The following is a 25,435-nucleotide window of genomic DNA, read 5'->3' as shown; positions in this document are numbered from 1 at the left end:
GGCGGCGGCCGGAGCCCTCCCCTCCCCTCTTCTCCCTTCCCCTCCCCGCCGCCGGCACCCACGGGCCCGCGGGGGGGCAGCGCGGCGGCGGAGGCGCCCCCACGGCTTGGCCGCCGCGCCGGGGGACACCGGCAACTAACTTTGCGGCTGGAGTCCCCTCCGAAAAAAAAAAAAAATAATAATAAAAACAGCAAGAAAAAAAAAAAAGGCATAAATCTTCACGACCTTTTATTTTGCGTTTAAAGTTCACGGGCGTCACCGCTGCCTTCAGCCCTCTCCCTCCCGCGCACACACACACATATATTAATTATTTGCAAAACTGCAACAGATGGGCGCATTAAAAGCTGGATTCTTTTCCTACAAGGCATCAAAGAATCGCTCCTTCCCCCCCCCGTCCCCCAATCCACACCCTCTGCCCCCCCAGTAATCCCGCCGCCCGCCCGGAGCCCCCCGCCCGCCAGCCCCGCGCAGCGCCTGGCCGGGGCCGCTCCCCCCGGGGCTTGCCATTTAAGTTTCCTCCTTAACCTGTTACTTTCTCCGGGCGCTGACAAAAGCCCCGGCGGCGGGCTGGCAGGTGCCTCCCCGCTCCCCGCGGCGCCGCCGGGCGCGCTCGGCTCCCCCCGCAAGGGCTGAGACCTGGCCTGACATTTAGTGCCTACTTGAATGTCACAACGCTCCTCGCAGCATTATGCACGGCTCCTATTCATAAGAGGTCGATTAGAGCACAAAATGGCAGGTCTCTTAGGCACTTGAATCTCACAAGTTTGACACATGGTATGCATCAGCTAACTTTGATTTAAAAAGGGGGGGTGGGGGGGGGCAGTTTACAAATTACACCCCGATTAGCCGGGATCCTCCGACGGGGAGGGAAGGAGGGGGGAGGAGGGGGGGGACGCGGTTAAAGTCACTTCGGCAAAGTTTGCTTCGCAGCAAGCCTTTAAAACAAAAAGTTTCTGGGCAAGTTAAGGGCAGGGTCGGTGCGGGCTGGGGCCAGCGGGCGGGCAGCCCCCAGCCGGTGTCGCGGCCACCGCCGGCTCTCGCCTCCCGTCGCCTCGCCTCGCCCGCCCGCTCCTTTTTTGTAAAGTAACGGTTTTAAAAGAAACGAGAGAGAAAGAGGAAAAACGGAGGGTTTTCTTCAGGCTAAGTTCTATAGCGCCATTCAATGGCTTCTCCGCTCCTTTCATTATTTTCTGCTTTTCCCCTGACAGCCCTGCTTGCAAACGTCACTGCTATGGATATTTAATTATACTGTATTTTTTTAATCACGGTGGAAAACGCAGGCCCCGTTGCGCTGATTAAAAAGAAATAATAATAATAAAAAAACACACTCCAGACTGACTTTGGAGCCTCTTTGATGGCTCGCGGGAGCCTCCCGGATCCTCCAAAACCCCCTTTTTACCTTTGTCTTTCTTACCTTAAAATTTAAAGCAAAGCGTAGAAGAAACTCCCGCACGTAAACGGAGCGTTGTAAAAGATTGTGTTCAATGAATAATGAAGCATGTCCACATGATTGACTTGATCATTTTCTTGTGCGGAGGGGGAAAAGTGCGGCGCGGGGCTGCCGCGGCCGCCCGCTCCGGGTAGCCCTCCCAACTGCTTCCAGCACATCCCGAGCAAAGAGCGCTTTATTTTAATCTGTCTCTTTTCAGAATAACCCCCTTCATTGATACTGATCACCCAACATCACAAGACATCCCCATCTCTCAGCGTGGACTCCCCCTATCTGGTAGGTGAAATGCATTGTACCATTAAAAAAGCACTCCATTGTCGTCTTGGCATAATTCACAGCAACTAGATAGGTCTTGCGGCATTTAGCTTTGATGAGCCAAAAGCTGAACCCTTGATATAATAATCTACAAAGAATGGGCTGTGATCGTCCATTTTTTCTCCCTGTCTAGCAACTAAGAAACCATTTAACACGGCGCAGCTTGGTCGTGACCTTGAGCCCGTGTAAACACCCCGAGGAGCCCGCGCCGCTCCGCAGCCCCCCGGCCAGCGCCGCTGCCCGCGCAGCCCCGCGCAGCCCCCGCGCAGCCCCCGCGGCCGCGCAGCCCCCGCGCAGCCCCCGCCGCCCCTGCCCGCGCCCCGCCAGCGCCGCCGAGCCCCCGGGGGCAGCGGCGGGCTCCACAAAGCGCCCCTCTTACCTGCTCCCGAAACTATGCAAAGTCCGCTTCTCCCAAAAAAAAACTCTCGGGGAAATCTCGGTGGACGGGGGGACCGGAGCATCAGTCACCGCTCCGGCGTTTAAGAGAAGTAATCAGCGATAAAGTGACGTTGATCTGCACTGTAACCTTGTGGCGTATTTAATGTAAATAAGCCAGTTATGTTGCCAATCGCATGCATACAAACACATAAAGGTCCTCAGCGTTGCATTTTGATTCTTTCCATTAGAATCGACTTTATTTACATACACTATTTAGGGGATCATGATAATTCTAAAACAATACTAGTGCCAAATGATTATGAAAATATGATTTTAATTAATCACGTAGTAGGCAAGGAAATTAGCATACGGTAATTAAACTTAGAGAAAAACGTCATGGAGGTTCTCTGCCTTATGGGTTCGGAATAATCATTAAACGATGGGTTTTCAGGACTTAATTATCAAACAAATAACTTTTTTAAAGCAACTTTACAAGGTTTATCCGCAGGGCAACGATTTAGTAAATAATATATAACCAAGCAAACAAGGTGCAAATGTGACTGGTGAAATAGGTTGTGTTTCTATAAAGCGGGGGGGGGGGGGGGGGGAGGGAGGGGGGGAGAGACTGAATAATGCAATTATGGATTCTGTGTCCCATAGTTGACAAAAGCATGGTGCCTCAATAGACTCTTTGTTATGGGATTATATAATGATTGTGGTGTAATTATGGGAAAAAAGATTTAGTAATAATAAAAAGTATCAAAATACACCAATGAGCAGCTTGTTTTAAAGAAAAGGCTTGCATGTGACATTAGGGGCATGTTAATAACAAAAAGCCAGGATCCGAAAGGGTTGACAAATAAAAAAGACTGTGATGCGCATGATTAAGAAGCGATGGAGACAGATTGATTATTCAAAATGCCGAGCCACAGGGACACTTAAAACATTGATTCAGGTAAGACTAGTTTCATCTTGACTGAAATGAGTTCCCTGAAGATGACTGGCATACATTTTAAATCAGTTTACTACATAAAAAGCATAACATCACAAGCTGAAACCTTCTAGTTAAAATAGGAGTCCAAGGAAAAAAAAAAAAAAAAAAAAAAAAAAGTTTATGTCTGTGGCAATTCTCGGAGGGACTATGGAATTGCAGAAGAAGGGGTATAGATTAATTAGCTCTTTCTAAACAGCGGACTTAAACGTACCCATCTTTTATAATCCCTAGTCTCTATTTTTGGATTTTGTGGTCCAATCCCACTTGCAGGTTATAGGGATGATATTAATAATCCTATAGGTACTGTAGGACTTTTTTTTTTTTTTTTTTTTTTCCTGGAACTGCAGTAAATTAACTTTCTATAATAATTCAAAAATGAGCAAGATTTTTTTCCAATTGACTTCACGTGAAGTTTATAAATAGTTGTTCAGATCTATTCAATGTTAAAAAAAAAAAAATCCCATGCCTATACTAAAAAGTTTAGGAATTCACTCTGCATTTTCCAATTTGATGTGTCTGAAATTCTCTTTGAACAAATTCCAAAATACAAGTTTTTTCTATAGAAATTAGCATAGCAATCACATCAATAATATCACTATCTCTATGGGAATGATAACTGGAGCAGTGGGGGTGTTCTTTATTTCAATTCTTCGTGGATCAACTGATTATATTCTGTCTTCTTTTGAACTTGTTATTGTAAGTCAAGTGATTCTTTATAAGTGACAGCCCTGACAAAGAGACGAGGATGGGAAAGCAGGTCGAAAGGAAGTCGCCATATGGACTTTAAAAAAGGCACTTTTTAAACAAGATAATGGGGAAATGGATGTTGCCTTTTAACCCTGTCAAGGCTGAACATTATTAGCTGTCTCATAAAAGAGTAAGCTGTACCTTTTTGTTTTAATATCAGATTTCACTTTATGATTTCAATGACTTAGGGCTTCACAATACAAACTATATAGGAGGTGACGGCATTTCAGAAGCAGGGGCCAAATCAGGCACCTGGAGTCACTGTCAGCCATGAGATTTGAGAGCACCACACAAAGAGTTACAGAAGAATGAGAGCTCAGGAAAACCCCATGGTCCTTTTTTCCTGAAACAAAGATAATATTGGCTAGAGATAGGTGAAATGGCACTGACAGCAGAGGAGCTTTAGACATCTCACTGAGATTTCCTGTTCCTTTGGCAAAAGTGCATGATGCTCTTTTAATGACAGTGGAACAGAGTGAAAACAAAGAGTGAGGATGAGGACTTTGACTCCAATTCTTGCAAAAATTAATTTCTCCTCTCTTTTTTTTTTTTTTTTTTTTTAATTTTTCTGGAGAGAACAAACTTCCCTCCAGAAACTTGCCAGTGGACAGAGATTAGGAAACACCTCCCAGGAAGTGGAGATTAAGTTCTAAACCCTCACTAAACTGATGGCAGAACTGTCAGCACTAGTCCACCACTGGTGAATGCCCAGTCTTTTTTTTTTCCCTAGTCAGCAGATAATCATCCAATTCAACTCTAGAGGAAGAGCATATCAAGCAAAAGCTTCTCAAAATCTGGAAGAGGAGGCTACTGTACAGGCAATCGTGATATCACAGGAGGTTGCTGTTAACAAAACCAATCAAAATTCTTTTCCCCAGGACAAGTTAGGCATGATTATTTGGTTTGGGATGGCCAATCCTTCCCTAAAATGGAGCTTGAAGAGAGGATGTAGGTTTGTGAGCTGAGTACATTCCTAAAGACAAATGCCCCCCACATTTTATTGACTCAGTCACAGGTTTTGCCTCCTAAGCAATGTCGACTGGATAGATTGGATTCAGAAGATCTCAGACATGAGCTCAGGGAGGCTTTGCCCCAACCTTGCTCAGAGTTCCTAATATTCCCCAATACCATCAGCACTTCTGTAGTGTCCTCCAGTATTCCTTCCCATTCCTCCCCTCATCTCAATGTTGTTCCTTTTTTCTCTTTTTGCATCCAAAGAAACGTCTTTTCTCTTCAGAGCCTTCATGTCCTCTCAATTGCAGAGGCTTCACTGTCCCCAGCTACTTCTACTACTTCTTTGGTTGATTTTATCCTCTTCTGTGCCTCTTCTACAAGTTGGCAGGACTACACTAGTGCTTTAACTTGGCAAAAACACTACAGGGGAAAGAAGGAAAGAGCAGAAGAAATGTCCATTGTTTGACTTAGTCTGCAAGGTCCTCGCACTGTCTTAGAGAATAGGGAGCACCTTCTCAGGCAATGGAAGCTATCAGATACAGACTTGTCCGACTTCAAAAAGGAGGATGACAGGAAATGAGAGCTGAGGTTTTTGGGCAGGCAACATTGTTAGTCCTTGTGATTTCCACCTCTGTGAAATTACAGGATTTCAGAAGTACTTATTTTGGACAGACATAAACAAAAAGGAAGAAAATCCCAAATCTCACAAGTTTGATGAATACAACAAAAAGCCTAGGTGGGAGAAGAGGTGGGAGGAGTATTTTATGAGGCTCAATCTGCTTGAGGGTAGGAAGGCTCTGCAGGAGGATCTAGATAGGCTGCACCGATGGGCTGAGGCCAACTGCATGAAGTTCAACAAGGCCAAGTGCCGGGTCCTGCACCTGGGGCGCAATAACCCCAAGCAGAGCTACAGGCTGGGAGATGAGTGGTTGGAGAGCTGCCAGGCAGAGAAGGACCTGGGAGTGATGGTTGATAGCTGGCTGAATATGAGCCAGCAGTGTGCTCAGGTGGCCAAGAAGGCCAACAGCATCCTGGCTTGCATAAGAAACAGTGTGACCAGCAGGGCTAGGGAGGTGATCGTCCCCCTGTACTCGGCTCTGGTGAGGCCACACCTCGAGTACTGTGTTCAGTTTTGGGCCCCTCGCTACAAGAAGGACATGGAGGTGCTTGAGCGGGTCCAGAGAAGGGCAACGAAGCTGGTGAGGGGCCTGGAGAACAAGTCCTACGAGGAGCAGCTGAGGGAGCTGGGCTTGTTCAGCCTGGAGAAAAGGAGGCTCAGGGGCGACCTTATCGTTCTCTACAGGTACCTCAAAGGAGTCTGTAGCGAGGTGGGGGTTGGTCTGTTCTCCCACGTGCCTGGTGACAGGACGAGGGGGAATGGGCTTAAGTTGCGCCAGGGGAGTTTTAGGTTGGATCTTAGGAAGAACTTCTTTACCGAAAGGGGTTGTTAGACATTGGAACAGGCTGCCCAGGGCAGTGGTGTAGTCACCATCCCTGGAAGTCTTTAAAAGACGTTGAGATGTAGAGCTTAGGGATATGGTTTAGTGGGGACTGTTAGCGTTAGGTCAGAGGTTGGACTCGATGATCTTGAGGTCTCTTCCAACCTAGAAATTCTGTGATTCTGGGATTTATACACAGAAGCACCAAAATACAAGTGGTCGTATACTAATTTACACAGTGGGTGGGGGAGAAACATTAGCTTTATATATTTAAATATTTATAAGTTGTTTGCTTTATGAGGAAGGACTGAGGAATAATCCTACCTTTGTTCTTAAAAAGTGTGATCAGCATTTCCTTCCTAAAGAGAGATGATAAGCAACCGGGCATTCTTTTAACAAAGGCTGCAGAAGCCCATTGAAAACTTAGTGCCTTTAGGAGGGGGTCTATTTTCCAAGTAAGAGCAGAACATCAAGTCTTTAATATTGATAAGGAAATGCTCATAAAAGACATAATCTAGTAGTGGGGACTTTAAATAAGGAATTTCAGAAATCTTACAGTAAATATTGCAGCAAACTCTGGAACAGGTGGTGCGATCTACATGGCAGTCTGAGCCAGTGAAAATACAAGTCATCCAGCAAGAAAGTCGCTGAAGCATGGTTCAAGAAGACATAAATAAAACACTTTCACAGGAAAAAGGGAAACCCCTTCCAAAATGCCTGTTAAAAACATAGGAGTTTCCTGGGCACAACCCCAGCAAACTAACAAGGTGGATGGAGGTTTTCCCACTTGTACAGATTGTGTAAGAAAGCCTCCTGGAAAAAAGGACCGTGAGATTCCAGCTTTCAAAACAGATCAGAGGCAGAACCCGTTTGAGAACAAGCTATTTCCCAGGGTCTACAGTCAAAATACAAGTTTGATCAGCAAAGATTGTATATACCATCATCACAGGGATTCAAAGGTAGAGGTGATCAGAAATTGTAGGGGAAAAAAAAAAGACACCAACCACATTTCTAGGAGATAAATTTGCATCCTCAACTATAGCAGTCAACTATCATTGAGCCTGGTGTCACAATCAAGTTGCATGGGTCAACTAAAAGCATATAATGAAGCCAGGCATCAATGTTGGCCACTTTTTGTCACAAAGTTATTGCAACAATTCATCAAATCAGAGACACCAAAAAATGGTCTAAAATAAAGTACAAAATGGGCACCTGAAAGATGTACAACAGAAGCAGTATCTAAAGCAGGGGCAGTATGGAGACACAGCTCCCTCTCATAGTCACAGCAGCACTGATCCTTCTCCTTTTCAAAACAAAGGTGAAACTGGAATGAAGAGAAAAGGTCCATCAAAATTACTGAGACCAACAGACTGGTACATGGCATTGGAAGTTTCTATGGACAAAAGTGGTCACCTTTGTATTTCTATTGAACATAGGAAACTAAGTAAAATTATAAAAAATTAAGTTTTGTCCTTTTTCTTTCCTAAAGCAAGAGAGATTTTTTTTGATTAAATAGTGAATAATATTCTCAATACATCCACCTAGTGGAATCAAAAAAATTCTGCTTTCAGAATAAAGACACAGCTTTTATAACCCCATCCAGGACATAATTCTGTGACTATCTCCCATTCAGCAAAACAAGGACTCAGAAATCCTCTGAAAGAGCAAGAATGAAAGGTGCAGTAAGCCCAAATACAAGGACAATATAGAAGATCAGGAGACAACTTTTGCTCCAGGATTTAAACTTTATCATTTAAATTTACATGGGATTAGTACAGCAGGTATACTTTTCCAGCTATAATCACTAGGAATTATGATTGACCAAGAGGGGAAAGTACTGGAAAAAATATCTTAAATAATAGCCGCACTTCATCTTTGAAGTGCATTGGCACTGAGCTAGCTCTTGCAGCAAACTCACGCGTAACCCTTCTCTGGATGTCATACCTCTTCAGGAGCTATTTAAAGGTGATTTTCTTTGATCTTATCTCTGAGATCAGATTCAGGAATACTTTTTGGGGGTAAGAATTTCTTCTTATCCAACTAATCAGTATTCCCCTTTTCAACACTTTCCTTAAATTTCTCCCTTTTCTTTCCATCCTGGTCCCAAAGATCACAGCAAGCCATAGGCTTGTAATGATTATAACCTTGTGGCTCTCCCCAGCACACAGGATGCTTTCCCCTATTGATGAACAGCCACATTCCCTGCCAATGCCACCCCACTACCACTTTTTCCTCTGCCATTTACACACTGACTTCCCAACTGCGCACCAGTTCCCCACAACCCCTGGCTTGGCCCACACACCCGCCTCAGCCCATGGGTGCGCTCCCGGTCACCCCCACAACCACTTCTCCTCACCACACTGAAGCCTTTGTTCTATCAGAAAGTTTGCAGATTAATGCCTAAAGCAAACAGCTAAAGAACAATTTTGATGATCTGCTGAAAATGTTTATATCTTAGCTTTTAGACTACCATTTCACTGTTTAAGCACCATGGTACAGTAATCAAGGCCATTACACTAGTGCTAATTTTCTCATCTACATTGGTCACCCATAAGCAGTGTATGCAGGGACTGGGCTACGCCAAGTTGGTAAATACCTTGCACTGGGTACCAACAGCAAGCAGCACTGTGTTTATCATTTGTTAAAAGTTTGTTGATATTGCTTCATCTGCAGCTGATTAGGTAGGTGCCACTGTCTAGACAGAAACACCGTCTTCACCAGTTTTGTGAATCAGGCTGAAGGAGGTCCAGGATGTTTTGCGAGGATCTCAAAGATCAGAGATCCATAGCAGACAAGTCATTCTGGGGAGGCTTCCCCAGACAATTTACCTGCTGAATGTGATGCTCCTCAGTGGTTCCCCACACAGGCTGCACTATGAGGTGGTACCTCAAAGATGGTGCCTCCCTCCTTTAACTCAGCGGTCACCCCAGCGCCATCTGCAGCCTCCCGTGCCCCAGGCAGTCCCAGGGGTGGCTGCCCCCAGCCAAGAGCTTTCCTGCTGGCCATGTTTGTGTCCCCAGGCTGGGTCATGCCAGGCTGTGGGTGCAAGGGCTGTCCCCCCCAGCAGAGACTCATGGCAATTGGCAGCAGCACCTCACTGCCATGGCCATGAGAGATGGCAGCAAAGAAATGCCACCACAACCCTGCCCACCTGGAGAGGGAGAGGATTGAGAGGCAGTGGGGTTCAGGGCAGAGCTTACCCACAGCTTTGCCTCAAAATGCAGCGCTCCTCATCCTGCAGAGACAAAATGCAGCACCTCTCCCCAGCCAGCAGGAGGGGAGCCACAGCAGTGGTGGAGGCCCAGCCAGTATGGTGTGCCCCAGGCCGCTCACCACCACCTCCCAGCAAGCCCCAAGGACACACATAGCAGGTTCTTATTAAAAATAATAATAATAACAATAGTGATCCTATAACTCTTATTAACTGCTACACTGGCATTACTACACAGGCCTGAAAGCCATGATTTATGCCCATTTGGTCATTGTACCCTTACCCCAAAGACCAGCTATTAATTCCAAGCTGCAGTAGAAGCTCACAGGCTTCCCTTCATCTTCTCCATCCTCACAGACTTCATCAAAGCCATACCCAAAGGAAGCAGGCTGGGCACCTGTGGGAAAGGGGTGGGAAAGGGAAAGTGGGTTGGGAATGGGCTGTGGAGGGGTCTTACCTGTCTTTCCAGGTATGCTGTCAAAGGACCATAAACGTCTACTAAAACAATGCCAGAGAGCATGACAAATAACTTGGCAGAGGGAGGCACCACTCCACCTGCTCTGTCCCCCCAGAGAGGATTATCTCACCTTCTCACGGGAGATGGGATGCTTGAAAGTGACATAGGTAAGGTCCCCAGGGAGCTGTGGAGGCTCTGGGAGTAGGACAAAGGACTGTACTGCCTACATGTATTTGAAATATATACATCAATACATTGTGACACTAGTGCAGAGCAGAACATCTGAAAACTGATGAAGTGGAGAGCTCTCTGTGTAATGTAAAGCACCTGAATGATGTGTGTACACACAAAGATTTGTTCAGCTCTGCTCATATCCAACCCTTTTGGACAGTTGGATTTGATTTGCCATTTTCCTGCCAAAATATTGTTGCTATACCTCAGTACCTGGCCTTTCTTCAAGGAAAATGAATATGACTCTCCTGTCCTCACCTAAACCATTCTGGAATATGAGTTCAGCAGAGGTTAAAGGGACCTTCCTTAATAACAAATATGTTTCTAATAATTTAAAGCCTCAAAAATAAAGACTTGTTCTTTCTCTCAAAATTCTCTCTGCTTCCATAATTCTGTTCATACATAGCTGTTTCCCACCTTTTTCTATCCACGCTTGAAATGAATACTGTTAAAATCAACATACCTGCTTAGAATCCGAGGGTCACACAACATGAAGCAAATTAACTCTGTCTGCACAGCCAGCAGAGGGAAGCAAAGAGTATAATTATTTTTGCTTACATCATTTTAAACAGTATTTTAAAGATTTCTTAACCAAAAGCTGAACTGGTTTCCTAAAAGATAATACTTAAGATAGAAACTTCCACAAAATTTTTACAACAGCAAAGGTGATGTCAACAGCACTATGACCTTTATTATTTCCTTTCTCTCTGATAACTTCAAAAGGCTTTAAGGTTTTTGTTATTTATTTGCAAATTTCTCACCTGACCAAAAAGCTTTTTCCAGCTACTAATTAATTTTACATCAGCAACTTATTTTTTATTTTTTATTTTTTTTTCCTATAAGAATCTATGTATAATCAAATGAATTTGAACGTAAGCCATCTCTCTGAAACAACCTGGAAGTGGAAAAAAAAAAGTGTGGGAGTTTTCTTTCAGATGCTTGAAAACCTGTTCTACTTAAAAAGATAAGAAAGACACTTTCTCTGTTGAGCATTCACTATCACTCCTCACCACTTATCTCTACCCCAAGGAGAAGAAAAATTGTGAACAGAACTTCCAGGTTAAAAAAAAAAAAAAAAAAAAAAAAAAAGAGTGATTGTAGAAAAAGTGGCAAGTGTAAGGGAAGAAAGCCAAAAAAGAAAACCCTCAGGTATTATTCTCACACCCTACAAATAAGCAATAACAAAACCCACAAAGCCACAAAAGGCAGTTCCGATTTTTCAAGGCTGTTAGGAATCATGAAAACCCCAGAGAATTCAAACAAACTACCTATTTCCTAGGAAATTTTTAAGTTTAGTCCTCGTTTTTCCTTTTTGCCATTTCATATATATGTTGGATTTTAACTTTAACAGATGCTATTTAAGAGTGTCATTTTAAGACATAAATTACAAACTGTAAGAGCCCTCAAGGATCACAAAGCATCAGCTTGTATGGCCATGTTGTTTTACACCTCTTTAGCCAGGACTTGTCATTCTGAAATCCTACAGATGTGCTAACAGTTGCAGAGGTGGGTGAGAAGTCTGAGATGCGCATGTGCTGGAGCTATGCCAAGAAAGCATTAGAGCTAACAAGGCTGAGACAGGACTTCACAGAGAGTAGGAGACACTGCATGGGGTAACTTGCCATCCTCATAGAGGTAGCTTGCATGGGTTCTCTGAGCTCCCACTGCTAAACTACATTTGGAAAAAAACGTGCAGAGATGTTTTCATTTTTGTTTGTTTGTTTGTTTTTCTGTTTCTACTGTAATTTAAGCTAGAAGCAAATCCTCAAAAGAAGACTGATACACCAAGCAAAACCAGTGAAGCTCAAAGACTGCACAAATTGCAAAGAGGTGTGAATAAGTCTTGTTATGTCTTTTTGGGCATGAAAATATCCCTAACGCTGTGTTTCCAAGCTCACATTTTAAAATGTGCTACACCCTTTTCCCACCTCTATACCTTGTGCTTGTACTAGTCAATACATGAGCAGCTAAATAGGTTTGAGGCACAGCTTTGTGTAAACAGGCTTGTGTTACTTCTGCACTCCAGATTTTGCAAGCTTTGCAATGCTGTAATTCATTTCCAGAATATCACAGAATCACAGAATTGTCTAGGTTGGAAGAGACCTCAAGATCATGGCTCACTGGGTAAAATTTAGTTACACTAGTGAAAATATTGAATAAACTATATTCAAGCTAAAACTAATTACCACTTTAGAAATCCAAAGGTGATGAGCTTATCTGGATAAAAATAATATTTTTAAGAAAAAGTTACCAATCTGTATTTAACCAATAGACAGGAACTAGTTCAAAAAAAAGTCTTTCCAATCCATCAGGTAATGGATGCCTACTAAAAAACTATAAATAAGCATTCACCCGAGAGCTTGGAATGGTAATTTGAGAGCCTTCCTGGTCACTCAGGTAAATAATGAGTTTTATATAACCTTTCAGCAAATATTTTTTGTAAATGAGGAGATAAAATGCAGAAAAGCTTCTGATTATGTTAAGATTGGGGTACAAACCAACACACAAGTGGGAATTCAAAGTTAAAGCTGGCATTGTTGCTCACTCACATTGTTTCCTCTAAGGGTTCAATGTTAAAGACACTGTTGCCTTTACTCTGACTTGTTTGTGACGGCTTCAATTTAGGATTTTATTTATATATGGTGTTTAAATTGATGAGTATTTTGTATATTATCTGCTCACACAGAAGACATTAAAGTCAATAAGAATTGTAGAGATGGGCAGAATGTAGGCCTCCAACCAACATGCAGCCAGCAGTAAAAATGACCACTGTGGTCATCATAGCCCCCACGAAACCTGCAAGCACTGTGTTTGCTCAAATCTGAAGAGGAAGGGGAAAAAGTAAAGAAAGCAAACAACAACAACAAAAATTTTCTGGTATCTCATCCTGTCAGTATTAGCTACTCTCCAATAAAGTAACTTAACAAATATTTTGAGCTCTCTTGATGACTAAGAAAAAATATACTGAAAGAGATCCATCAATTATCTTAAAATCAAATAACCTGGAAACCAGGATATATGGCAAAATTAAATCTAAGCCCTTTCCTGGGTAACAGTACAGTCCTCTCTAGAGAATTGCCCATCAGTTGTCCTCAACACCTAACACCCTAGGATGAGAAGAGAAAAATGGGTTTCACACCCTGAAGGTTAACCAACTTCATTTGTTATGTACTCAGAGAATTAAATTTGTACTACAGGCTCATGGATCTAAAAGGGAAACTTCTCCCAGCTATAACCACGGCAGTGTTTCACAATAATATAGACATCTGAAAAAGCTAAAATGCAAACCAAAAGGGGAAAAAATGTATAGTGTTTGTATTCAATAGAGATCTTTCCTGACCGTTGTGATTCTAAAGAAATATATCCTTCCAATTGTTCCATATTGTGTTAAAACATATTTTTTGCATTTATTAATAATTCAAACATGTTGTTGTTTAAAAAAATTATTCACATCATGTGTTCATAGTTTCCATATACATATGTCAAACTTTATTTTGTTTTACCATTATAATCTATGAATGGATTTACCCTTTGTTTCTGTTTTCAAATCTCTGAGGAATGTTTGATTAGGTAGGAGGGTTTGTTTTATGCATTACTTGTTCATCATTGCACAAGTGCGCAGGCTAAACAAAGTTGGCGTACTTCATACTGATTGGTGGAAACGGTGTAGTTAAACAGTGTAGTTAATACAAGGGAATGAGTAATTTCTCAGCACAGCTAATCAGCTGCACAATAGCTATTTATCAGACACTGCAGCTATATATCAAAAATGCATTTTAAGGTAGCTTGTAGCATACATGATTATCTAGTAGTATCTGTTACAGTCATTTCATATTAACTCACTTCTGTATTTATTTAATAAAAATAATTTTGTGTGCAGTGGTCTATATACATAACTGGGCAGAATAGCAGGAATTATGTGGTAAATGGCAAAAACGGGAATGTTCTAGCTGATATATAATGGAAAATATGTCCAGGGTGTTACAGTCTGACAGTGTCCGGTGCAAAGGAAAAGACAGAGCAACAAAGATGACAAGACAGCTACAACTTCACTGAAGAACTTAATTTCATGATTTTATATCTATCACTCTGTACATCTATAATGTACATCTATAAGAAATAACAAGATAAATACATTATAATATTATTTACCAGATGTCTTCTGCATTAATGTTTTTCCATCCCTTTTTGATGAGCTGTACTTTATTATGACTGTCATTCCTGAAGAACGTCTTTTTAATAGTTCAGCATCAACACAAGTTCAGAATGCTGTTCCTCCATTAGAAAACAAAGTTGGGTTCAGTAGGAGTTAACATTAACAATTCAAGAGCCTGTAGAAGAAATTAGAAACATGAGTCCTCTGTAATGATGATAAAATCAAACTGGCAAATAAATGTATTCTCAAATGTCATAGTAAGAAAATGGATGAATACATGCAACTAAAATGGTCTCTTAAATTTCAAGTGCTTGGCCAGGATTTTCAAGAACTTGCTCCTACACAGAAGAAGCTGACTTAGAAATCTATCAAGTAATCTCACTAGTGAATATCTGCACATGTAATGCAAACTTCATGAAGTCCACAATTTCACCCTACTAGACTAATCTAAAGCCCACTGGGATCTATTCCTCTGAATTTGATGAGTTCTGGATCAAGCCTTTTGAAGATAAGGAGTGAGCTGGAAACAAAATGATGCCATAAATCAGAATGAGTGGTACAGAATTAAGTAGTACAAAATATAGCTTTCAGTACTATATTATGTTAGGGTTATAAAATTAAAAAAAAAAAAAAAAAAAAAAACTATTGATGTATAAATAGTAAGGAGAAGGAAATATAAATATTTGTCTTATTAAGGAATTAGTGAAGTTGCAGATCTTCACTTTCCTAAAAAAATATAGGCTCTATTTCTCTATTTTGATATCCATACTTAAGGAAACACTTTGGCTCTGATAAAGCCAAGTGGATAATTAAAAATTATAATATTAATTGTACCCTTAACACAGATAAGTAAACTTGGCAAGAAAGTTTTAATGAGTTAAAGTGAAAAGGCAATGTCTAAATTAACTGAATAAATTGGCAAAGAGAAATGTATTGTATATACTGACCCCTTTAACTTCTTTTAATGTCTGAATTTGAATTACATAGATTAATTTTCATTACATGATACATTAAATTATAAGGATAAAATAATTCCTCTCAGAATCTGCTTTCTAGGACAGGTAACAGTGCTTACAAATTCATTGTCCTGTACTATTTTATACTAGGGACTTGAAATCCACAGATTCTCTAAAGATTCCTGAGGGAAGATACAGCTACTAGAATATCTTTAGAAAGTTAACATAAAAGACAGAAACATGATCTCATTGATCTTTGCTAAAAATGCTAACAGTATCACGAAACACTTTGGCCTTGGGAATCCTCAGTACTATTGAAGACATCAGCTCCTACAACACACATCCACCATGTGCCACCATCCAAAGGTGTGTGGAGGTCTACGTACAGCTGCACAAATACCCTTCAGATATACATGCATATATCAGCCACACTGGAGAAGCTGAAACGGTTGATCTGCTATCACCTGAAAACATGCTGCATGCTTATGAAAAGTGTTTGGTACACCCCAAGAGAAAAAAACAAACAAACAAAAAAAACACTTTTGGTTAAAATAATTTACTGCCAGATTTTGACTGAAATAACTGTGATGTAAAAGCCAACATAGATGTACACCCCATAGGGAATCATCTGACTGTATCAGTTTTTAATGTATCCTTCTATACAGTCAAAGATCCAAATGCTAAATTTAGTGCTCAGGGAAATCAAGGGAATTTGTGAAATTTCTCAGAGGGCTTAGTGTCCATAAACTAATGACTGGATAAAACTGATCTCAATATTTAGTTTCACATTTGGGATAAATACAATATTGATGATATTTTATTAACTGTTTCACAACACCATACATGTGAAAAATTAACGAAGTAGAAACTGCTCACCCAGAAATACACTTCAACAAATATTGGGATTATGTGTATTATATATATACAGTATAAATATACATATATAATATACATGTATATATAATGAGATAGATATATATAATTAAGACACAGGCATTGCAGAAGACCATTATATATCATGATTTAGAAGTTCAGATCTTTCAGCTCCTACTAATTACCGTCAAGCACCAAGAAGTTCTGAGCCAGAACCAACTGAAAACAATGGAAAGATTTCCATTGGTTTTAATAAGCAATGAATCAAATCCATAAAAATGAACCAAGCTAGTAAATGTGCTGTTGCTCAGAGTTGCTTCTAAATAAATATATAAATGGCTGCTCTCTCACCCAAGGACATGGCATTCCTCCTTCCTTCATACCCCATGGAGAAAGACCAGCTCATGCCCACCAGCAAGCCCTCATAATGCCACAGTAGAGATCAAATTCCTATTTGGAAGGAGGAGAAAAAAAAAAAAAAAAACTTTTTTTTTTCTGTTTGTTTTTTTTTACAGGTCCCTCATCCATTGGTGGTCTGACAAAAAGGACAGGGACATTTCAGATTCATAATGTGAAGGTGAATTATCCACCTGCATTATGGGGTGTGTAGGGTGCTGCCATGGGGAGACACTGGGAATCATGGCAAATAAGAAAGAAGTGTTACCTCAAGCACAACCAAACTGTAAAGGGGAGCAGGCAGACTGGGGAGCTTTCTGCTGTTCAGTCAATATACCGTGAAGTATCAAAAATCTCTTTTGCATGCTTTATTCCACCTCCCTTTTGAAAAGACACAGAATTATAACCAAGAAGCTAATAACTTGCTACAAATGGTGGTATTTGTTGAGGCATGCAGTTTCCAAATGGGAATTTGGACTTGTTTTTATTCTCCACTTAACACTTCCCCAGCCCAGCACAGACATTGGCTCTGGTGGTGTTCCCACAAAGACAACACAGGGAAAGCACATGGCCTAATAACTCTAACAGGCCCATGGCTTCTAACAATGCAATTGCAGTGGAATTTTCCCTAAACAAAGACTAAAGACAGAAGTGTCCATTGCAGTTAGCAGCAATTAATGTCTTCTCAGACTGCTACATGCTTTAACCACAGCCAGAGGGATGGTGCCTAGCAGAGGGAGAGGGACACCTGCATGCAACAGTGACCAGCCTTCCCGGCAGGATCCTCAACAAGGGCATTGCTAACAACAGGCACACAGCAATGCAGCGGGAGTGCAGGGTTCCCTGCAAGCCGGATTTGGACTCACTGCCTCCCAAAAAAGCTCACACAGCACAGCCCAAGCAGTGGGAGGGAAGCACTAAGGAAAACACACAATAATTTAATCTATTAGAAATATTCCCACTTGTCCTGTTATGACCCGCATAGGAAAGCTCTGGACAATGCATGTCTCGCACCCAAGGAAGGGTGGTGGTGTAAGTGGTTTAGCGTGGTGCTTCCCTGAGCCACCCCGCCACACTGGGCAGGCATGTCCCCAGGCTGCCACCAGCCAGCCAGACTCCTGCGGCCCAGGGCTGCCACACTGGGGAGGCGGGGAGGGGCTTTCTCTTTCTTCTGTGCCTGCACGCCATCCCTTGTCTCCCTCCTTCCCCAGAGAAGGATGACCACCATGGCACTATGGTGCCCGCTAGCCACAGCTGTTATCAAAAGTGCAGACTGCGCTGACTGCACTGCTCAATAGGTCATTACCAAAATGTTAATAAATACGGTGGAAAGAGATACAGAGAAGGGGTGTGGGTCTTTTGTAATATAAATGAATAGTTTTCAAAATGTAGAAGAACTAAAGCACATTTTCACTTTGTGCTTTATGACACCTACAATATCTTGGCTCAACGAATTAAGATTGACATTAAAAAGAGGCCTATTTCTCCTGTCAGCACAGGCCCAGGGCATCTATCACTCACTGCTGGTGAGCACAGTGCACATATTGAGGGGAGGAGAGACCCTTAATATAAATTTTGAATATAAATATAAATATAAATATAGTTTGAATATAAACCCTGTCTACAGATAAGCTGGGGAAACACAAGGAGCCATATACTATTAAAGTCACAATCACCATTTCCAAAGCCACAAATTGAGTGTATTTGCTCTTTGCATCTGAGCTAAGTTGTAGTAGTAAGCCATAAGGAGAGAATAAAAAGTGCAAGAGAAAAAAGATGCCTTTTCCAAACTTAGTGTATCATCACAAATCTCTTAACTCCATGTAAGAGGCAACCTAAGGGTATCAAGTTTAAAAAGCACGGAATCAATAAAAAGTCATTAAAAATCAATGTATGAACTGGTTTGCATGCCCTCAGCCATCACTTCTAGGCACTAATGCTCTAATAATTCTAAATTGATATGCACAGAATATGCCAATTTAAATTTATTGAAGTACTTCAAATTTTTAAGTGCTTAACTTTGGAAAAAATTGGCTTTATGGGGCCAAAGCCATGAAGAATGATCAGAAATGTTTAGAATGCCTTACATTTTCAGTAATTTGAAAGAGATTAAAGGAGTAGACTTATGAAATTAAGAATGATTTAAAAATCATTGGATCACTTCAAATTGCTAGAAATGCTTGAATCACAAATAATATTGGTAGTTAGTACATGCGCAATGAAAGGGCTCTGTTCTTACATCAATGTCCAAATGAAATCACCAATAGCATTAGGCAGCTACATGCGTATACCAAAGAGAAAGTGAACCACTTGCATGTGCACAAAACATGTAGGGGTTTCAAGTGCAAGACAGGTTCTTGCTACCAAGAATCCCCCAAGTCTTTCCAGATTAAATTAATTTCAAAATCTAATATGATTTGAAATCGACTCTCTAGTTAGAAATTCAAGTTGATATTAGTTCTACTTCTGGTAGACAATGAAGCGTTTTGCAGAAGGCTCCTGTGCGAGCACCTGGAAATATGCAGAAACCCATACAGAAGGGAAAGCCATGGCAAGCATGCCCACACACAGAGCTGGCAAAGTCGGACACCACAGGGTGTCCTGACCCCTAGGTCAACACCCTGACCACACTCCTGCTGATGTGGGAATTTTGCCTATGGTTTTGGAAATCTCCAACTTCTGTAGATGCTCAGACAAGCTGCCATATGCCAAAGCCCAGATAGGGAAGGTTTCTGAGCACAGTGCCTCCTGCGCTTCTTAAAAACAAATGCATGGCTGTGTTTCTCTTTCTTCACAGTCGCTCCTGGAAAATATACCTAGAGGGGAAAATGTAAGAAGTGATATTAACAGCTCAGTACGTCCAAGATAAAAGCTGGAGAAACTAAGGTATTAAAAGGGGTTAAGGTAAAATAATAAACTGTTATTAAGCCTGTTAACAGTTTTAAACCATCATTGTTTATGGCACGATAGAACTTGGCTTTTTACAGGTGTTTCATTTGTACATTTTCCTTATTCCACTGCTATTTAACTATTCCATGAATCTCTGCTTTAAGCCCCCTCAGTAATACAGTGATTGAATCAGCATCTGCTAACCCTTCTTATAAAATAGCATCACAACCAAACAGAGGTTAACATTTCATAACTTTAAACAGCAAGAGTAAAGGCTAACATTTTATGAGGGCCCTCAAAAATATTACCCCTTTTATTAAGTATAAAACACACAGAATTAATCTCAGGTCTTCATTCACTATATGCTCAGAAGAGGAAAGGCAGGCTAACAAATGCTCTCCTCTCTGCCCGAGCGTCCGGGAGCTGCATGCCCCCTTGGGACCACGGCAGTGCCATGCCCCAGTGCGGGCAGCAGCCCGTCCCTCTCAGCGCTAAGCAGCATGGACCCAGAGCCCGTTCGTGCATTCAGGGTCAAGCGCTGTGCTGATGGAGCAAGGCAAGATGAAGAAATCTTTCATCAATGTTACTGAAATGCTGGCAGAAGCCAACAGTCAACATTTCATGGAATTTGGTTTATAATTTAACTTCCTTCACAACATTACTACTTACTGATACTTCTCTGCAATCCTTCTTCTACATAGTATCTTGCACCTGCTAAATCTTAGCCCAGGAAAGAAGGGAAAAAAAAAAAAAAAAAAAAAAAAAAAAAAAACACTTTTATCCGGTGAGACACTTTATCAAGAAAATTCTACAAGAAATTGGTTGTTACCTACAGATAACAACTGGTTTGTCAGTTAATGGCTAGAGGCAAAGCCAAGGCCAGTTAATGCTCCAGCTGTCCAGTCATTAACTGCAGTAAAGACTGATTTTGAGGAGGTTATTGCTGTGATAAAATATCCTCAAAAGATTATAACAGCAATAGTGTACAGAAAAAAAAAAAAAAAAAAAAAAAAAGTATTAGTGGCTATAGTGTGACTGAATGGCTGCATTTGAAAAATTGGTCATTCCCTGGCGGTTCATAACCAATTTTCCACCAGTCAAAAAGCAAGTTGTGCTCTGTTAGGTTTATTGTACAAGGCAATAAAAATATTGGCCAGGTTAAATTGTCAGTGTGTTATGACATTAACCATTCTTTTACTGTGCTTAATTTAAGTGTTACTATGATTCATTATGGAAAGAAACTGTCCAAGTAAACAGGCATTTGAGCACTGAGAACAGATAGCCGTAATAAATCTGAGTGCAAAATTAAAATTCATTTGATGGCTTCCCCTCCATTCATAATGATTACATTTTTCATTTTTTCCTTTTTTTTTTTTTTTTTTTCTTTCTAGAAATACTTCAGAATTCTTGGATACTTAATTGCAAGATTATCTTCTAAAGTTTGCATTATTGATGTGATGCCTGGCAGCAGTACTCTAGTTAAAAGTGTGACAGCATTTCCATTAAGAAACCTTTCTGATGGTTAACTTGGCCATCAGAAGTCACCTTGTGCTTCATTTGGCACACAAATTCCCAGTCACAGTGCAGAGCCGGACCATGGGAGCTGTTCCTCTCTTGTACTCTGTTGGGTAAGGGCAGAACTGCACACACAAAATGTGTGCACACGATTTTTGTGCTTGTGATTCTACAAATCTGGACCCGTTTGTATTAAATTACAGGAAAATATGCAAAGTCCTGCAGATTCCTGTGTTAATTTGCATGCTTTTATCATAAAGGCTATCGTAGTAATCATAGTATGCCATCATAGTAATCTTAATATACATTGATAGACTACACCATAACCACTCCAAAAAGCCATTAGGGTTTATTTATAAACATATAATAAGAATTCTAGGCAGATTCAGTACTGCACAATTCAATATTTTTTTATTATTATTATTATTCACTGACACCTGTAACAGGAGTGGAGCCATTGAACCTTACATGGCTAAAGTACCAGACTAAGGTTTTGAACAGAACCTGGAGCAGTTAGGCTGACAATTTTCAATGAAATTTAACGGTTACCTAATTGCCAGGCATTGCTCTGAAGATTCCTATCTAAATGATCCAACGAGCACCTTTTACTGTGATCTACCGACATCACTGGCATCCTGGCTCCAGGAAAACAACACTATTTAAGCTCTCCAGGGATTTGCTGTAGTTTCAATTTCACTCTCACTGCAAGAACACCTAACTGCTACGACAGTGAGCCCTGTCCACTGCAGTGAGGAGTTTTACAGGCACAGACAATGATGGTACAATCCATCCTGCTGTACCGAGGCTTCACAGGGGGGCTACAAGCAGTCCCTTACCACATGGACCCTGTACACTGCAAAGTTAAATCCCAGCATCTTCCACAGCTAAGGCTACCTTCAATTTTCTGGTCACTCTTACGGGACTGGTAATGTTAAACACTTTTTTTTTTTTTTTTTTTTTTTTTTTTAATATTATCATCCTCAGGAGAGCGGGACTCGTTAGCTTTTTTGCTGCACTGAACAATTACATTAAATGATTATGTCCAGACTGTTAAAGGCAGTGTCAGAGCAGCCTCCAACAACCATCACATGCAGCCTTCACAAGAACCTGCTGCACACCCTACTGACATGTGCCCATGCATCAATTGACAAAAACAGGAAACCTTAACTTGACAAAGACTCTACGTTCAGGTACCAGCAGACCATGATTTCTGAAAGCCAAGATCTGGAATCAGTGAAGCTCACTTCACAATGATGAAATATTTGTCAGATTGTATGTGATGCCTCAATGATACAGCACTAAATGGTAGTATATAAAAGCTTCTGTATATGCATCCACAAACACACATATACATCCATATATATAATACATGTGTCTGTATATACACATATATGGAAGTGCAGGTGCATATATATAAAACATGCACACATAATGTATAAGATACATGCAAATGCACATACATAGGTATGTGCATTCATGAGTAAACAGAGATCTCAAAGTACTGAGCAGCTGCCTGTGCCCAGGAGCCCTTTAGGCACACACCAGCAATGCCACTTTAATCACGGGAACACTTTTGCATGGAGGGTAAAGTGGCTTGTCCAACGCCATTCAGCAAATGAAAGAATAAGCCAGGAACAGCTCATTTGAGCTGCAGTTCAGTCTTCTGGCCTGGTCACAGACTAACCCATATAATGTCACCCTGTGCTGCCAACCACATCCTCTCCTTAAAGTGCAGCCAGTAACAGCTCAGCTCTGTTATAAGCCATGCTACTGTGCATAATCAGACACAGTCTATGAATGAAATGTGTGTCTTATAATTAGGTCCACACAAATGCTGAAACTTCAAAATACAGTTTAGAAGGGTTTCCAGTACATCTGATGCCACAGGCATCACAGCTCTGCTTCTGGATATACCAGCTGCCGCTCCAAGGCTTAGGCCAACTGTTGCTGCCAAAGGATACTCAGATGATGTGCAGAACTGGAACATGGAGAAAAGAGTTATTCGTCATCTTTGATGTTGATACTTCAAGGGAAGTGCAGGATCCTCTCCCAGCAACCAGCATGCTCAGACATCCTCCCTACCTTGATGTTTGGCCTGCTATTGCTATGGCTTGGTTTGATTTTAGGCATCGGTTGTCTGTAAAAGGGTTAGAAATGTGGCACACTAAATCACTACCCACAATGAGTAGTGCACAAGTATCTTTATGTGTCTGTTCTCTATCGGATTCCAACCCTTTCCAGATGAAGTTATAAATGGATTATTTGATTTCATTTTTTTTTCTTTATAATCTTAAAAAGTCTTAAGAGTAAGTGATTCCAGAGGGCTTCCATATGATTTGCCATGATTTCAGAGCTGACAGTATACAGGCGCTGCTAGTGTGAAGGGCAGAAGCCTTCAGGACAAGGACCATCGTGTTCAATATTGCAAGGAACATAGATTTTTATACAAAGACACTAAGATCAGCTCTTATGTTACCAAAAGGTGCAGGAGGAATACTTATATAGAAGATCAATATCAGCTTGGTTTAAATACTGGAATTTCAACCATGTTTTAAGTAATTTTGGAATGGCTAGGGGAAGGAGGGAACAGGCTCCCTCTCAAACTCCTTGTAGTCCATCCTGATGTGTTTTGTTACCATGTCCAGAACAGATGAAGTTTTGGCCCTTATAACGCCACTTGAGATTCTCCAGATTCTTCCATAAAAGACTCAGGCATTTCTGCTGCAGCCACTTCTCTCTCTCTCTCTCTGTGCTGGACAAGCTGCAGGGTGGTAGCCCTGGTGGCACTGGTTAGTGATTTCTGGCAATAGTCATTTTGTTTCTGGGCTAGGAATTCCTGTATTCGCTGAGAACAAGACACAGAGCACTCCCCATTTCCAAATGAGGACAGCAACAGTGCTGTTCCCTGTATCTGCTCAATTCAAGCAATTTCTCTAAGCTGCCCATCAATAAAGACTTGCTTTTTGTCAAAATACTTTGTGAAATCTATATTAGACAAAGTCTTGCAGTCCTTTTCTACTGTCAAGAGAAAGGAATAGTCAGGCTCATAGTCAAAATCACCTTCAGCCAAACCCCCACTGTCAGACAAGTGCATCATCGTGGATTTTGGATTGATGAACTACTGTATTTTAGCTTTTCTGCCAAAGCAACATGGGTCTCATCAGCAGGAAAGAGAATAGAGCGAGACAAAGATGAGAGGCAGCACAACACACTACACCTATGCAAGGGCTGCCAACAGGAAAAAAGGGCACTCTCTGGAAGGGCAAAGACACAGATGTATTCGAAGGACAGACAAAGACGCACAGAAGAAGAGGATGGAGGTGGTGCTTGGGAAGGCATGTTAACAGGGGATGCTTCTGGAGTTTCTTGGGGAGAGAAAATGCCAGCAAAGACTGCAAAAAACGGGCAAGTTTTATCACGCAACCATTGAGGTGGCAAAAAACAACTTCACCGTTTTTCTAGCACATGGTACAGAAACAGCTGAAACAACATGATACATGACCGCGCCAGAGGACAGTGGCCTTTGGAGGAACACTCATGCAGCAGCTCCTGCATCTGTGCACCTTTCCCATTTTTTGACAAGTACCCATATTCTCTGAGCTATAATACTTGTGATCATGACCTCATACAATGACTTCCTGAGACTCCAGCCTGTAGCTCTCCAACTCCCTGGCTTCCTTTCCACCCCACCAATATATCTGGCGGCAGCATCCCCCACCTTGGGTCTGTTCCTGAAATGCCCTGCTCATGCCCTGTCACCACCGTGACGCCTCCACCAGCTATGCTGGTGCTGGCCGCTGGCCTCGTGCTTCTTACCCATGCACTTGTGTCCCTTCACATCCAACAGTACAGCAAAAGGATAAAAGAAGACTGCAGATACTGGCTTAAAAACATGTATTTTTCTTTCTCTTTCAGGTTTAGAGGAATTTATCTTTTGTATATGCTGTGCTCTTACATGCATGCACACACTATATGCACACACACAATATATAAATATATATTTGTAGGGGGAGAGAGGTTTAAGACTAAGAACTTATTTTAACTTCAAACTTGTTTGGTTTAAGACTTAAAGAGTTTAAGCCAGATTTATTTTGGGTGACAAGTATTTCTTACATCTAAGGCATAAATATTTTCTCCTATTTTAACAACATCTCTTCCCTTTGATTTTCTCACACATGTTGTATTTAACTAATAGAGTACAAATACCAAAACAATGGAATATCCAGGATTAACTCAGCAAATGCCATTAGATTTTGTGCAGGCATAGTATAGAAATGGCACAAAAAAAACCTACTTTGGATTCTTAAGGATCATTTCCAGTGATTCATTTTCAAAAACGAAGGGATTTTTAATACTTGAAAAATTCAATATATTTCATGGAGTCATTACATTTTGTACAGTTCTGAAATAATGCCAATTTTGCAACTTAATTTGTTAAAATGATAATAAACGAGAAGGCTGTCACTAGACAGAG

At 41.3% G+C, this 25,435-nt stretch overlaps 1 protein-coding gene and 1 long non-coding RNA gene across 15 annotated transcripts in view; one reads left to right on the top strand and one right to left on the bottom strand.

The window, feature by feature from the left end:
- The window catches only part of ZNF536 (zinc finger protein 536), a 350,225-nt gene extending 347,587 nt beyond the window's left edge, over positions 1–2,638 (bottom strand). For 6 of the 12 annotated variants that reach the window (XM_068693349.1, XM_068693350.1, XM_068693340.1 and 3 more), the window contains exon 1: positions 1,415–1,629. The gene's annotated coding sequence lies outside the window, so the exon portion shown is untranslated. The other 6 variants (XM_068693342.1, XM_068693352.1, XM_068693344.1 and 3 more) reach the window with 3 other exon arrangements.
- Positions 614–25,435, top strand: LOC137861825 (uncharacterized). Of its 3 annotated transcripts, none has more exons than XR_011099878.1 (4): positions 614–774; positions 1,650–1,726; positions 16,677–16,738; positions 20,838–25,435. It is a non-coding gene; the product is annotated as an uncharacterized lncRNA (long non-coding RNA). The 3 variants fall into 3 exon arrangements; XR_011099877.1 differs by lacking the exon at positions 16,677–16,738 and adding an exon at positions 11,928–12,006; XR_011099876.1 differs by lacking the exons at positions 16,677–16,738; positions 20,838–25,435 and adding an exon at positions 11,928–14,055 and having other exon boundaries at positions 617–774.

The sequence above is a fragment of the Anas acuta genome, chromosome 10 (genome assembly GCF_963932015.1).
Source record: "Anas acuta chromosome 10, bAnaAcu1.1, whole genome shotgun sequence".
NCBI classification, from domain to species: Eukaryota; Metazoa; Chordata; class Aves; order Anseriformes; family Anatidae; genus Anas; species Anas acuta.
This window is presented reverse-complemented; position numbering and strand designations above follow the sequence as displayed.